This window comes from Hypanus sabinus, chromosome 5 (genome assembly GCF_030144855.1).
Source record: "Hypanus sabinus isolate sHypSab1 chromosome 5, sHypSab1.hap1, whole genome shotgun sequence".
Lineage (NCBI taxonomy): Eukaryota > Metazoa > Chordata > Chondrichthyes > Myliobatiformes > Dasyatidae > Hypanus > Hypanus sabinus.
In genome coordinates this window covers 155,340,830-155,354,047 of record NC_082710.1, presented here as the reverse complement: position 1 = coordinate 155,354,047, position 13,218 = coordinate 155,340,830, and the positions used below count along the sequence as shown (strand labels likewise).

At 43.4% G+C, this 13,218-nt stretch overlaps 1 protein-coding gene across 1 annotated transcript in view; it reads right to left on the bottom strand.

Moving 5' to 3' along the window:
- Nucleotides 1-12,609, bottom strand: part of LOC132393797 (uncharacterized) — a 39,823-nt gene extending 27,214 nt beyond the window's left edge. Inside the window, exon 1 of the mRNA XM_059969192.1 lies at nucleotides 12,596-12,609. The gene's annotated coding sequence lies outside the window, so the exon portion shown is untranslated. The remainder of the gene's footprint in view (nucleotides 1-12,595) is intronic.
- Between the last annotated feature and the right edge of the window lie 609 nt (nucleotides 12,610-13,218).

Below are 13,218 nucleotides of genomic sequence, written 5' to 3'. Positions count from 1 at the left end.
CACCACGCCAACTGAGATGCACAAATTCCTGGGCCTTGTCAATTTCCACCACACTAGATAGGAGGTTCTTCCCCCAGAGAACCCCCTTCTCCATTTTCCCCTGTTCTACTGTGAAACCAGCCACCTTTTCAGAATGCCCACCTGAGTGTCTAGATTCATCCCCCATGACTGTGCAACAATAAATCACCAACTGACAAAAGTCCGACCTGACATGACTGATGTCCCCCTTGTTAACCCGGACTTAGTCTTCTATGTAGATGGAAGCTCCTTTGTAGACAACCAAGGCCAGCGCCGTGCAGGCTATGCTGTTGTTTCCAACATAGAAACCGTGGAGTCCACTTCCTTTCTTTCTCCTCACTTGGCGCAGCAAAATGAACACTTTGCATTCACTAGAGCATGCATCCAGTCACTGGAAAATTGGCCAATATTCTTACAGACTCTAGATATGCCTTCAGAGTCGCTCATGACTTCAGACAACTTTGGATAGCTGGAGGTTATGTCACCTCCTCTGGTATGACCATCACTAATATAATTTACATTGACAACATTTTGTCCGCCATCTGTCTTCCTTCACAATGGGCTCCTGGGTTCCTTCACAATTAAATGCTCTGCACACACTAAGGTACCACTGAGATTGACCATGGAAACAACAGAGCTGACTCAGCTGCGAAACAAGCTACCCTTACTGGAGCACTGTATTCCACCTGCCACTTCTTTGCCTATTCTTCTAATTTGTTTAAATCATGCTGCAATCGCATCACTTCCTCAGCTCTACCTACCCCTCTACCTATCTTTGTATCAGCCTCAATCTTTGCCACAAAGCTATCAATTCCATTATACAAATCACTGACCAACAATGTGAAAAGTAGTGGTCCCAATACTGACCCCTGAGGAACACCACTAGTCACTGGCCGCCAACCCGAAAAAGCCCCTTCATTCCCACTCACTGCCTCCTGCCTGTCAGCCATTCCTCTATCCATGCCAGTATCTTATTTGTAATGCCATAGATTTTACCTTGTTAAGCAGCCTCAGTCCAAGTAAATGACATCCACTGCCTCTCATTTGTCCACCATTTGTTATTTTCTTGAAGAATTATAACAGATTTGTCAGACAAGATTTTTTACAGAAACCATGCTGACTTTGACTTATTTTATCATTTGTCTCCAAGTACCCTGAAACCTCATCCTTTAGTAATATACTCCAGTACTTTCTCAACTGCAGAGCTTAGGCAACTGGCCTAAAATTTCCTTTCTTTTGCCTTCCTCTTTGCTTAAAGAGTGGACTGACATTGCAATTTTGACTTGCAATTTTCTAGTCCTCTGACAGCATGCCAGAATCAAGTCATTTTTGAAAGATTATGACCAATGCATCCATATCTCTTCAGCAACCTCTATCAGGACTCTGGAGTGTCATCCATCTAGTCCAGGTGACTTATCCACCTCAATAACGTTCAGTTTGCCTAGCACTTTTTCCATTGTAATAGCAATGGCACTTGCTCCTGCTCCCTAATACTCAGGATCTCTGGCACACTACCTGAGTCTTCCACAGTAAAGACTGATGCAAAGTACTCAATATGTTAGTCTTCCATTTCTCTGTTACCCATTATAACCAGCACACCAATCACGAGTTGAACAGTTACGACAGAGGAGGTGGTGCACAGGTCCGGGAGCGAGGTTTAAAAGGGGAAAGCTTCATGGTAACTCGGCTATAACCAGAGCACTAATCATGTGTTGGACAATGGGGAAGGTTCAAGCATAAAAGGAAGACACTGTCTAGTGGAGTGGTCATCAACGGAGTGGTCTGAGTCAGAGTGGTAGGGCTTTGGCTCATTCGGGTTTCGGCGAGGTAAGTGGGAAAGTGGACTTCGTATTTCCCTTGCATTTTTTGAGGAATAAAGAGCATGTCTTTTGGGTTAGTACTTTGCTCTGGAAGTCCTGGGAATCTTCCAGTCTCTAGATGGCCACATCTGCTCGAGATGCAGCTCCTGAGAGACTGTGTTAGGGATCTGGAGCTGCAGCTCAATGACCTACTGCTTATTCAGGAGAGTTAACAGGAGATAGAGAGGAGCTACAGGGAGTTAGTCACCCCGAGGCTGCAGGAGTTAGACAAGTGGGTGACTGTCAGGGAATGGAAGGGAAGGGATGGGAAGAGCTCAGATAGTAGAGAGCACCCCTGTGGCCATCCCCATCAGTAATCATTATCTCATTTTGGATGCTGTTGAGGAGGATGACCTGACAGAGGATGACCACAGCGATCGGGTCTCTGGTGCTGAGCCTGGTTCCATGGTGCAGAAGGGAGAGAAGATGATGAGGAATGCAGTATAGTCATAGGGGATTTAATAGTGAGGGGAACAGATAGGAGGTTCCTTCTGTCAGCCTGATAGAGATACCCGCATGGTGTGTTACCTCCCAGGTGCCAGGGTACAGCATGTCTTGGATCAGGTGCACAGTATTCTGAAGGGAGAGGGTGAACAGCCAGAAGTCTTGATAACACGTTGGTACCAATTACATGTAGAAAAAGGGAGGAGGTCCTGATGAGAGAATTCAAGGAGTTGGGTAGCAAGCTGAAAAGCAGGACCTCCAGGGTAGTAATCTCAGGACTGCTGCCTATGCCATGTGCTAACCAGTGCAAGAATAGTATGATCAGGAATATTAATGCATGGCTGAGAGACTGGTGTAGTGGGCAGGGCTTTGGGTTCCTGTATCATTGGGGCCACTTCTGGGAGAGGTAAGACCTGTACCCGAACCCTAAGGGGTCCAATATCCTAGCAAGCAGGGTTAATAAAGCTGTTATGGAGGGTTTAAACTAATTTGGCAGGGGGATGGGAACTGGAGTGATAGGGCTGAGGAAGGGGAAAACAGAAATAAATCAAAGATAGCATGCAACAAAGATGACAGAAAGGACAGGGAGGAGATGAGGCATAACCACAGCCAGTGGGATGATTTACAGGGCAATAGAAGCATGGTGCAGTTAACAGAAAGCAACAAGTACTGGACTGAAAGTGTTATTATAAATGCATGCAGCATAAGAAATAAAATGGACGATCTTAAAATTCAGCTACAGATTGGCAAGTATGAATGACGTTGTGGCCAGTTTAGAAACTTGGCTACAGAATGGCTGCCATTGGGAGCTCAATGTCCAAGGATATACAGTGTATTGGAAAGCTAGGTTAGCAGGCAGAGGGGATGCTGTGGCCCTATGTACAGGCAGTCCCCGGGTTACATACAAGTTCCATTCCTGAGTCCGTCTTTGTCGGATTTGTACGTAAGTCGGAACAAGTACATCCAGTATTAGTTAGCGTCAGTTTGCCAAACGTTTGTCTTAGTATATATTTTACCTTTCTATGCATATAAATCACTTAAGAAACGTATGTATCCAATAATTAAACCACTGTGTTGCTTAGTAATAATTGTAGCTTTCATCGGGGCAGGGCCTTTCACATGTTCCATTATTCTCACTTTATCCATTATCCTTTAAAATTGTTCTGATTGTTGACTGACTGTAGCCTAACTCTTTTCCAATGATTGATGGTATTTCACCTCTTTCCAAATGCTTTCTTATTTTCACTTTATTTTCAATCACGATCGTTTCCCGTCAATGAAGCAGAAACACTGCGGGCGGTGGGTCCCGACCTCCGCCGGCTCCTGAAGTCCGCTGGGTCCTAAGGACCACCACACTGAGACTGGCTAAATGGGACAAGTGGGGGCTGTGCTGGGTTTGTGTATTTGATCCTCCACAATAGTCAGCATGGAAATTTAAACTGGAGGTGGCAGTATTTTTTTTACGAGGTCCAGAAGCGAGCTCGACATCAACCCGGCACGGATGGTACAGGAGTCACTGGATCGACATCAACCCGGCACAGGAGATGTCTGTCACTGGATCGAACCTCTGTTCTCGAGCCCGGCACTGATCTCACTGCGCCACTAGCTGACAGCTGACTGGAACGGTGGGGGGGGGGGGGGGGTCAGGATGAATCTTAATAAAGAAAAATTCAAGCCAAATACAAAGTTAAACACTCAACACAGTGTCAACGGCAATGACTTAAAATGGCGTATGGCGTTCTCCTTCCTCGGTTCATAAGTACGAGTTGTCCGTAAGTCGGACATTCGTAAGTCAGGGACTACCTGTATAAGAAGTAATATTAAATGAATAGAAAGAGACGACGAGCCTCTATGGGTTGAGTTAAGAATGTCAAGGGTAAAAGGATCCTAATGGCAGTTGTATATAGGCCTCCAAACAGCCTCTGGGATATGGATTACAAATTACAGCAGGAGATAGAAAAGGCGTGTCAGAAGGGCAATGTCATGATGATCTTTCGGGATTTTAACTCAAAAGTGGATTGGGAAAACCAGACCAGTACTGGACCTCAAGAGAGAGAATTTGTACAATGTCTAAGGGATGGCTGTTTAGAACAGCTTGCTGTTGAACCCTCTAGGGGGATCGTCTGTGCTAGATTGGGTGTTGTGTAATGATCTGGAGGTGGAAAGAGAGCTTAAAGTTAAGGAACCCTTAGGGAACAGTGACCACAATATGATCGTGTTGACTTTGAAATCTGAGGAGAAACTGAATTCCAATGTGTTGGTATTTCAATGGAATAAAGAGAATTACAATGGCATGAAAGGCGAACTGGCCAAAGTTGACTGGAAAGAGACACCAGCAGGAAGGACACCAGAGCAGTAATGGCTGGAGTTTCTGTGAAAAATGAGGGAAATGCAAGACAGATATATTCCAGGTATGAAGAAATTTTCAAATGGAAGGACACTACCATGGCTGACAAGTGAAGTCAGAGCCAAAGTAAAGGCAAAAGAGAGGGCATACAAAGAAGCCAAAGCTAGTGGGAAGATAGAGGATTGGGAAGCTTTCAAAAACTTGCAGAAGGAAACTAAGAAGATCATTAGGAAGAAAGAGATGAATTATGAAAGGAAGCTTGCGACTAATATCAAAGAAGATACTAAAAACTTTTTTAAATATATAAAGGGTAAATGAGTTCAGGGTAGATATAGGACCAATAGAAAATGATGCTGGAGATATTGCAATGAGAGACACAGAGATAGTAGAGGAACTGAATGCATATTTTCCCTCAGTCTTCACAGTGTAAGACATCTGCAGTATACCAGACATTGAAGAGTGTCAGGGAAGTGAAGTATAAGCAGTGAAAATTACAACTGAGAAGGTGATCAGGAAGCTTAATGGTCTGAGGGTGGATAAATCTCTGGGACCTGATGGAATGCACCCTCGGGTCCTGAAGGAAGTAGCTGGAGAGATTGCGGAGGCATTAACAATGATCTTTCAAGTATCAATAGATTCTGGCATTGTATGGGATGACTGGAAAATTGCAAATGTTACTCTGCTATTTATGAAACATGGGAGGCAGCAGAAAGAAAACTATAGACCTGTTAGCCTGACATCAGTGGTTGGGAAATTGTTGGAATCGATTGCTAGGGATGAGATTATGGAGTACCTGGAGGCACAAGACAAGATAGGCCAAAGACAGCACGGATTCCTGAAAGGATAACCCTGCCTGACTAACCTACTGCAGTTTTTTGAGGAAATTACAAGTAGCATATACAAAGGAGATGCAGTAGTTATGGTGTACTTGGATTTTCAGAAGGCCTTGACAAGGTGCCGCACATGAGGATGCTTAGTAAGAAAAGAGCCCATGGAATTACAGGGAAGTTACCAACACAGGTGGAGCATCAACTGATTGGCAGAAAACAGAGAGCAGGAATAAAGGGGTTCCTGGCTACTGGTTACCAGTGGAATTCCACAGGGATTGTTGTTGGGACCACTGCTTTGTATGAAGTATGTCAATGAGTTGGTCTACAGTATTAATGGATTTGTGGCTAAATTTGCAGATGATACAAAGTTAGGTGGAGGAGCAGTTAGTGTAGAGGAAACAGAGAGCCGACAGATAGACTTAGATAGTTTAGGGGAATGGGCAAAGAAGTGGCAAATGTTATACAACGTTGGAAAGTGTATGGTCATGCATGTTGGTGGATGAATTAAACAGGCATCTGTTATTTAGATAGAAAGAGAATTCAAAATACAGAGATGCAAATGGACTTGAGAGTCCTTGTGCAGGATACCCTAAAGATTATCCTCTTGGTTGAGTCAGTGGTGAAGAAGTTGAATGCAATGTTGGCATTCATTTCCAGAGGTATAGAATATAAGAGCAGGGATGTAATGTTGAGGCTCTATAAGGCACTCGTGAAACCACACTTGGATTATTGTATGCAGATCTGGGCTCATTATTTTAGAAAGGGTATACTGACATTGGAGAGGGTTTGAGAGAAGATTGACAAGAATGATTCCAGGAATAAAAGGGTCACAGTATGAGGAACATCTGGCAGCTTTTGGGCTGTATTCCCTGGAGTTCAGGAGAATGAGGGGGGATCTCACAGAAACATTCTGAATGTTAAAAGACCTGAACAGATTAGAGTGTACAACTTCAGGATTGAAGGTCATCCTTTTAGAACTGAGATGCGGAGAAATCACTTTATTCAGAGGGTGGTAAATCTGTGGAATTTGTTGCCACGAGCAGCTGTGGAGGCCAAGTCATTGGGTACATTTAAGGCAGAGATAGATAGGTTCTTTATTAGCCGGGGCATAAAAGGATATGGGGAGAAGTCAGGGGAGTGGGGATGACCGGAAGAATTGGATCAGCCCGTGACTGAATGGCGGAGCAGATTCGATGGGCTGAAAGGCCTACTCTGCTCCTATATCTTATGATTTTATTACTACCTCACCAGCATCATTTTCCAGTGATCCAATATTAACTCTCAATTCCCTTTTACTCTTTATATAACTGAAAAAACTTCCAGTGTCCTACTTTATATTACTGGATAGTTTGCCCTCATACCTCAACTTTTCCCTTCGTATAGATTTTTTAGTTTTATTTTGTTGGATTTAAAATCTTTCCAATCATTCAACTTTCCACTCACTTTTGCTAGCTTATATGCCTTTTCCTTGGTATTACCCATGGTTAATAGAAACAAAGAAATCTACAGCACATTACAGGCCCTTCAGCCCACAATTTTGTGCCAACCATGTAACTTACTCTGGAAACTGCTTCAAATTTCCCTATCACATAGCCCTCTATCTTTCTAAGCTCCATGTACCTACCTAAGAGTCTCTTAAAAGACCCTGTTGTATCCACCTCTATCACCTTTGCTGGCAGTGAATTCCACACACCCACCACTCTCTGTGAGAAAAACTTACCTCTGACATCCCCATTGTACCTACTTCCAAGCACTTTAAAACTATGCCCCATCGTGTTAGCCATTTCAGCCCGGGGAAGAAGCCTCTACCTATCTCCACAATCAACACAGCTCATTTTCTTATACTTCTCTATCAGGTCATATTTCATCCTCTGTTACTCCAAGTTCACTCAACCTGTTCTCATAAGGCATCCTTTCAAAGTATATCCTTTGATGTTAAGCTCCCAACTAAGCCTTCATTCAGCCACGACTAAGTGATGCCCACAATGACATACGTCAATCTTTAATGCGCAACAAGTTCAGTCCGGCATTCTTTGTGCTTTTGAATTTTGCCTCTGTGGTACAATTTAACTCTTTGCTCTGTCTGCATTTGTACCCAGTCACTGGCTTGTCCTTCCTTACATTTATGTTACATCCATCATCTACTGGTAAACTTGCTGGCTCATCCCCAGCTCTATCATGCTTGTACCCATCCCCCTGTCACATTAACTTAAACCACTCCCAACAGCTCTAGTATAACATCTGCAGTTATATTCAAATCCTCTTGCAACACAGGCCAATATTCCTCTTATTTTCCTAATGTTTGCTCTAACCACATGTTAATAAGCTTTATACACAAAACACATGGCACCGTTGAACAGCAGAAGCATTCAGTCTCACAATTTAAATAATGCACGTGTGTTCATGGTCTCCTGCTGCAGTAGCCCATCCACCTCAAATTTTGATGTATTGTGTATTCAGAAATGGTCTACACACTACAGTTGTGGGTATTTGAGTTACTGTTGCCTCCGTCAGCTTGAATCTGTCTGTCCATTCTCCTCTAACCTCTCTCATTAACAAGGTAATTTTGCCCACAGAACTGCCACTCACTGGATGTATTCTTTGTTTTTCATACCATTCTCTGTAATCTCTGCACGGAAAATCCCAAGAGATCAGTTTCTAAGATACTCAAGCCACCCTGTTTGGCACCAACAATCAGTCCATGGTCAAAGTCAGTTGAATCAAATTTCTTTCCTCATTCTGATGTTTGGTCTGAATAACAACTAACCATCTTGATCACGTTTGCGTGCTTTCATGCATTGAGTTGCTGCCACATGATTGGCTGATTAGATATTTGCATTAATGAGCAGGTGTACCTCAAAGTGACCACTGAGTGTACTTGACATTTCTACTTCTCCCCCATTGAATTCCATTTGAAAAATTCGTCCCATTCTATTTTGCTCAGAATACTCTCAACCCTCCTCATAACCAGCTTTTTCTCTACAGTAAATCTGAATATACTAAAGAATTGGTTGTACACTTCAGGAAGGGAAGTCTGGAAAACACACACCATTCCTCATTGTGGGGCCAGCGGTGGAAAGGCTTAGCAGCATCAAGTTCCTGGGCAACAACATCTCCAAAGATCTACCCTGGAGCCAACATGCCTTCTTCTCATTACTACCAAGAGGAACAGGATCCTGAAGCCTCACACTCAATGAATCAGGAACAACTCCTCCTCTATGAGACTTCTGAACACTCCACGAACACTACCTTGTTCTTTTTGCACTGTTTATATTTGAAATTGAGAGTAATTTTATATCTTTTACACTGTCCTGCTTCAGCCTACAAGACGGATAATAAATCTGAACTCATGTCTGAATATATTATACATCCTCCCATGGTGAAGATGAGGCTGTAGTGGTCAGGAAATTGAAAAGTTTTTTAAATGATGGCGAGTGTGTACCAGACATCCCAGAGGTTAACTGGAAGGGACTGAACACGGGGAAAACAAGATGGATTCTAGGGATGAGGAGATTCGTTCAGTGCGTCAGGAGCAGGCAGAAACAATAGGGCTACTAGGCTAGACTTGGGTGGGAGGGAGAAAGTTGCAGTGCAGAGTCAGACACTATCAGGTTGGATGTTGTGAAGGGGACTGATCATGGAGGCAGAGATGATGAAAGACAGTTCAGACTTATGGCAGGCCTGCCTGGACCTGGTGAGGTGAAGTCTCAGCTGAGGACAGACAACTGCATTAGAGAGAAGGGTAATCAGGATGGTAAAGACACAGCAGGGGTTGGACCTGGTGTCAGACATAAAATCAGAGAGTCCAGTGGGATGGAAGACTTCAGTGGGTAGGGGTGGTGTGAAGAAGAGGGCTTGGAGGAAAGAGGGGATATGAGTGTGGGATATGAGATCAGGTGTGGGTGAGGGATGTGGTGTGATCAATGGTAGTGACAAGTGACAGAACCTGCAAGAAAGGGTCTTTGGATGAAATTTCAATGTGTGATGGTTACTGAATAAATTTACTACCTGTTTTCTCCTTAGGACCTCTGTGGTGCAGCTGTCAGCAAGATTTACAGATGGCTCAAAAAGCACAAAGTGTTTCTCCCCCCACAACAACTGTTAAGAATGATTAATATGAAAATTATCATGAGAATCAGATCAAACTTTCAGAATGTTGACATTAAAACTTCCCCACAGTCAAGATGTTTTCTACATGGTCTTTAGCATGTAGCAAAACTCCACAAGTTTGATTAGGCACAAAGCCATGCTGACTGTCCCTAATCAGTCCCTGTCTATCTAAATTCTCGTACATCCAGTCCTTTAGAATATTTTCCAGTAACATTCCCACTACTGATGTTAGGCTTACATGTCTATAAATCCCTGGTTCATTTTTAGAGCCTTTCTTAAACAGTGGGACGACATTAATGATAATCCAACCCTTTGGTACCTCAACTGTCACTGAGGATGATTTGAATCTCTCTGCTAGGGACACAGCAATTTCTGCACTTGCCTCCCACAGGGTCCAAAGTAGCACCTTGTCAGGCCCTGGGGATTTATCCACCCCAATTTCCCTCAAGACAGCAAACACATTGTCCTCTGTAATCTGTACAGGGTCCATGACCTTGCGGCTGCTTTGTCTCACTTCTATAGAATTGCTGTCCGTCTCCCGAGTAAATACAGATGCAAGAACCCATTGTCTTGCAAGGGCAAACTCATGCCCTCTTTTAGCCCTCCTGATTTATTTCTTAAATATTCTCTTGCATTTCTTATACTCCAGAAGTCCCTCATTTGTTCTTCCCTGCCTATACTGGCTATGCACCTTCTTCATTTTCTTAACCAAGGCTTCAATATCTCTTGAAAACTAAGGGTCCATACACCTTTTACATTTATCTTTTATTCTGACAGGCGCATAAAAGCTTTGTGCTGTCATGATTTCACTTTTGAAGGCCTCCCACTTACTAAGTACACCTTTGCCAGAAAACAGCTTGTCCCAGTCCGCATCTGCCAGATCCTTTCTGATACCATCAAAATTGGACTTTCTCCAGTTTAGAATCTCAACCCAAGGATCAGACTTGTCTTTTTCAATATTTTCTTTGTAACTAATGGCATTGTGACCACTAGATGCAAAGTGTTCATCGACACAAACTTCTGTCACCTCTCTGTCTCATTCCCCAATAGCAGATCAAGTATTGCACACTCTCTCATTGGGACTTCCATGTACTGATGAAGGAAACTTTCCTGAACACATTTGACAAACTGTTATCGCATCTCGTTCTTTTACAGAATGGGAGTCCCAGTCAATATGTGGAAAAATCACCTACTATAACAACATTATGATTCTTGCAAGTCTGATGTCTCTCTACAGACTTGGTCCTCTAGATCCTACAGACTGTTGGATGAGAAATAATACAGCCCCATTAATGTAGTCATATCTTCCTTGTTTTCAGTATGAACCATAAAGCCAAATATAGTCGAGTTCTCCAGTGTGTCCTGACGGAACACAGTCATGATGCTTTCCCCAATTAATAGCACCACCTCTCTCCCATTTAATCCCTCCCGCTGTGTCCTGTCTAGAACAGCGGATCCCCAGAATATTGAGCTACCAGACCTGCCCCTTCTGGAACCAAGTCTCACTAATGGTTACAATGTCATAATTCCACGCGCTGATCCACGCTCTAAGCTCATCCGCCTTTCCTACAATACTCTTTGCCTTGAAATGTACACAACTCAGAGCATTAATCCTACCATGATCAATACTTGGATTCCTGACTTTTGTATGTAGGTTAAGGATATCTTTCTCCACACCACTCCACTATCTGTCCTGGCGCTCTGTTTTCCATCTCCCTGTAACTCTAGTTTAAACCCCACCCTCACCCTGTGCAACACTAGCAAACCTTCAACACCCCCCTCTCCCACAGCTAAGGTGAAAAACGTCTCTTCTGTACAATTCCTACCATTCCTGGAAGAGAGCTAATGATTCAAATATTTTATGTCCCCTCTCTTACACCAGCTCCTTACACGTGTTAAACTGTATGATCTTCCTTTTTCTAGCCTCACTTGCACTTGGCACGGGTAGCAATCCTGACTTCACAACCCTGAATGTCACAATACCGTTGTGCGACATCTGAAACAAATTTTAAAGATGGCTGAGAAATCATATGCCAAGGGCCATCACCAACAAAGCCACGAGTGTGCCGGACTATCCTATCCAACTTTAACAATATTGCAGTTTCTTTCCCTGTGTCACAATCCCTGGCTCCGTTCAACACAAATATTTTGTTCATAAAGACAATTTGCACATTCAGTTCTACACGTGTTCTACATTCAGTTCTACACGTGTACTATCAAATACGATAAAACACCTGTATACTTATGGAACTGCACTATACACTTAAAGCGATAATCCTGTGGTCCTGTCTGCAAAATGTTGTTAAATTGTGTTTTTCGTGATAACTTAAAATTAATCATCCTGACTCTTGATTATATCTTGAACACCTCACCAGTACGTGCCGAACCGTTCCGAGCCGATTGCAACACTTGCACTTCCCATTATTGTGTTTCTTCTTTAAAACCAATGTAATATTTAACCCAGTGAGCCCAAACTTCAGTCTCGCTAAAATCACCACCTCCCTCCTGCTCTTTCCTGCAATCCTCAACCATCACAATTCTTTCTGCATACTGTATTATAAAAACGTCTTCCTGTTCTTTCTTCATCCCATTGTTTCCTCCACATTTTTTATTTCACTTTTAATAATGGCCCTCATTTCTATTTTAATGTAATGTATTCTAATATCCACTTCTGCTTGACTAATTGCCTCCTTTGCTAATTTATCCGTTTACTCATTCTCTCCGATGACAGCATGAGCTGGAATTCACCTAAACATACAGAGTCTCCTCAGTTTAAGTCGAAATAATTTTTGTACAATCTTACACTTAACGCATGGTCTTGTCTCTGAACGCAAATCTTTTAGACTCCTGAGTTGTGCTTGAATCGAACAATATTCCAGCTTTCCTTTGTCTCACTTCCCCCCGCCACTGTAAAGCTAATACATGGTGCAGCTGTCGGGGTGAGATCGGAGCCCGCAGTGCGATTTACAAGAGAGCCGCGTTCTTACCTGTGACTCCGAACGATTGTATAAGTAACAGAAGAACAGTGAGAAACATGCCCAGTGTTGCGAAATCCTAACAAGGAGGTCGCTAAACACGGAAATGTGGCGACACACTTTTCTGCGCAGTAGTTTCGGCTCACAAATTGCCCGGGCGCGGGAAGAGACTTATACCCGCGCGCGGGTAAATACCCCCAAAGTCAGAGAGAAAGGAAATGGCGTAAAAGCTAGCGCACCCAGATTTGAGAAAACTAGTCTCGAGTGCAACCCACAGATTGCGTGTCATTATTTCCAGCTCTGTGTGTAAGTACATCGCAACATTGGTGACCCCGACAGTCAAAGCGGGATTTGGACCAAAGATGATCGACTCTTCATCTGTTCACGCAGTTTCGCTATAACTGCCGATTTTCTGGACGCTGCGACCAGGCGTGTGATTTAGCCAAGCAGAAGCCCAGTTCCAGATTCGGCAGATATCTTCTGATTCCATGCGTTACTATTACGTGGTGAGCTCCCTTGACCGGGAGACAGCCACCTGGGTTGAGGATTTCATACAGTTACCCCCGGAAGAAGGCAAATATGTAGCATTCAAAGCGCTGTTCATAAGGACCTTTGGCCTCTCACGGCGTCAGCGA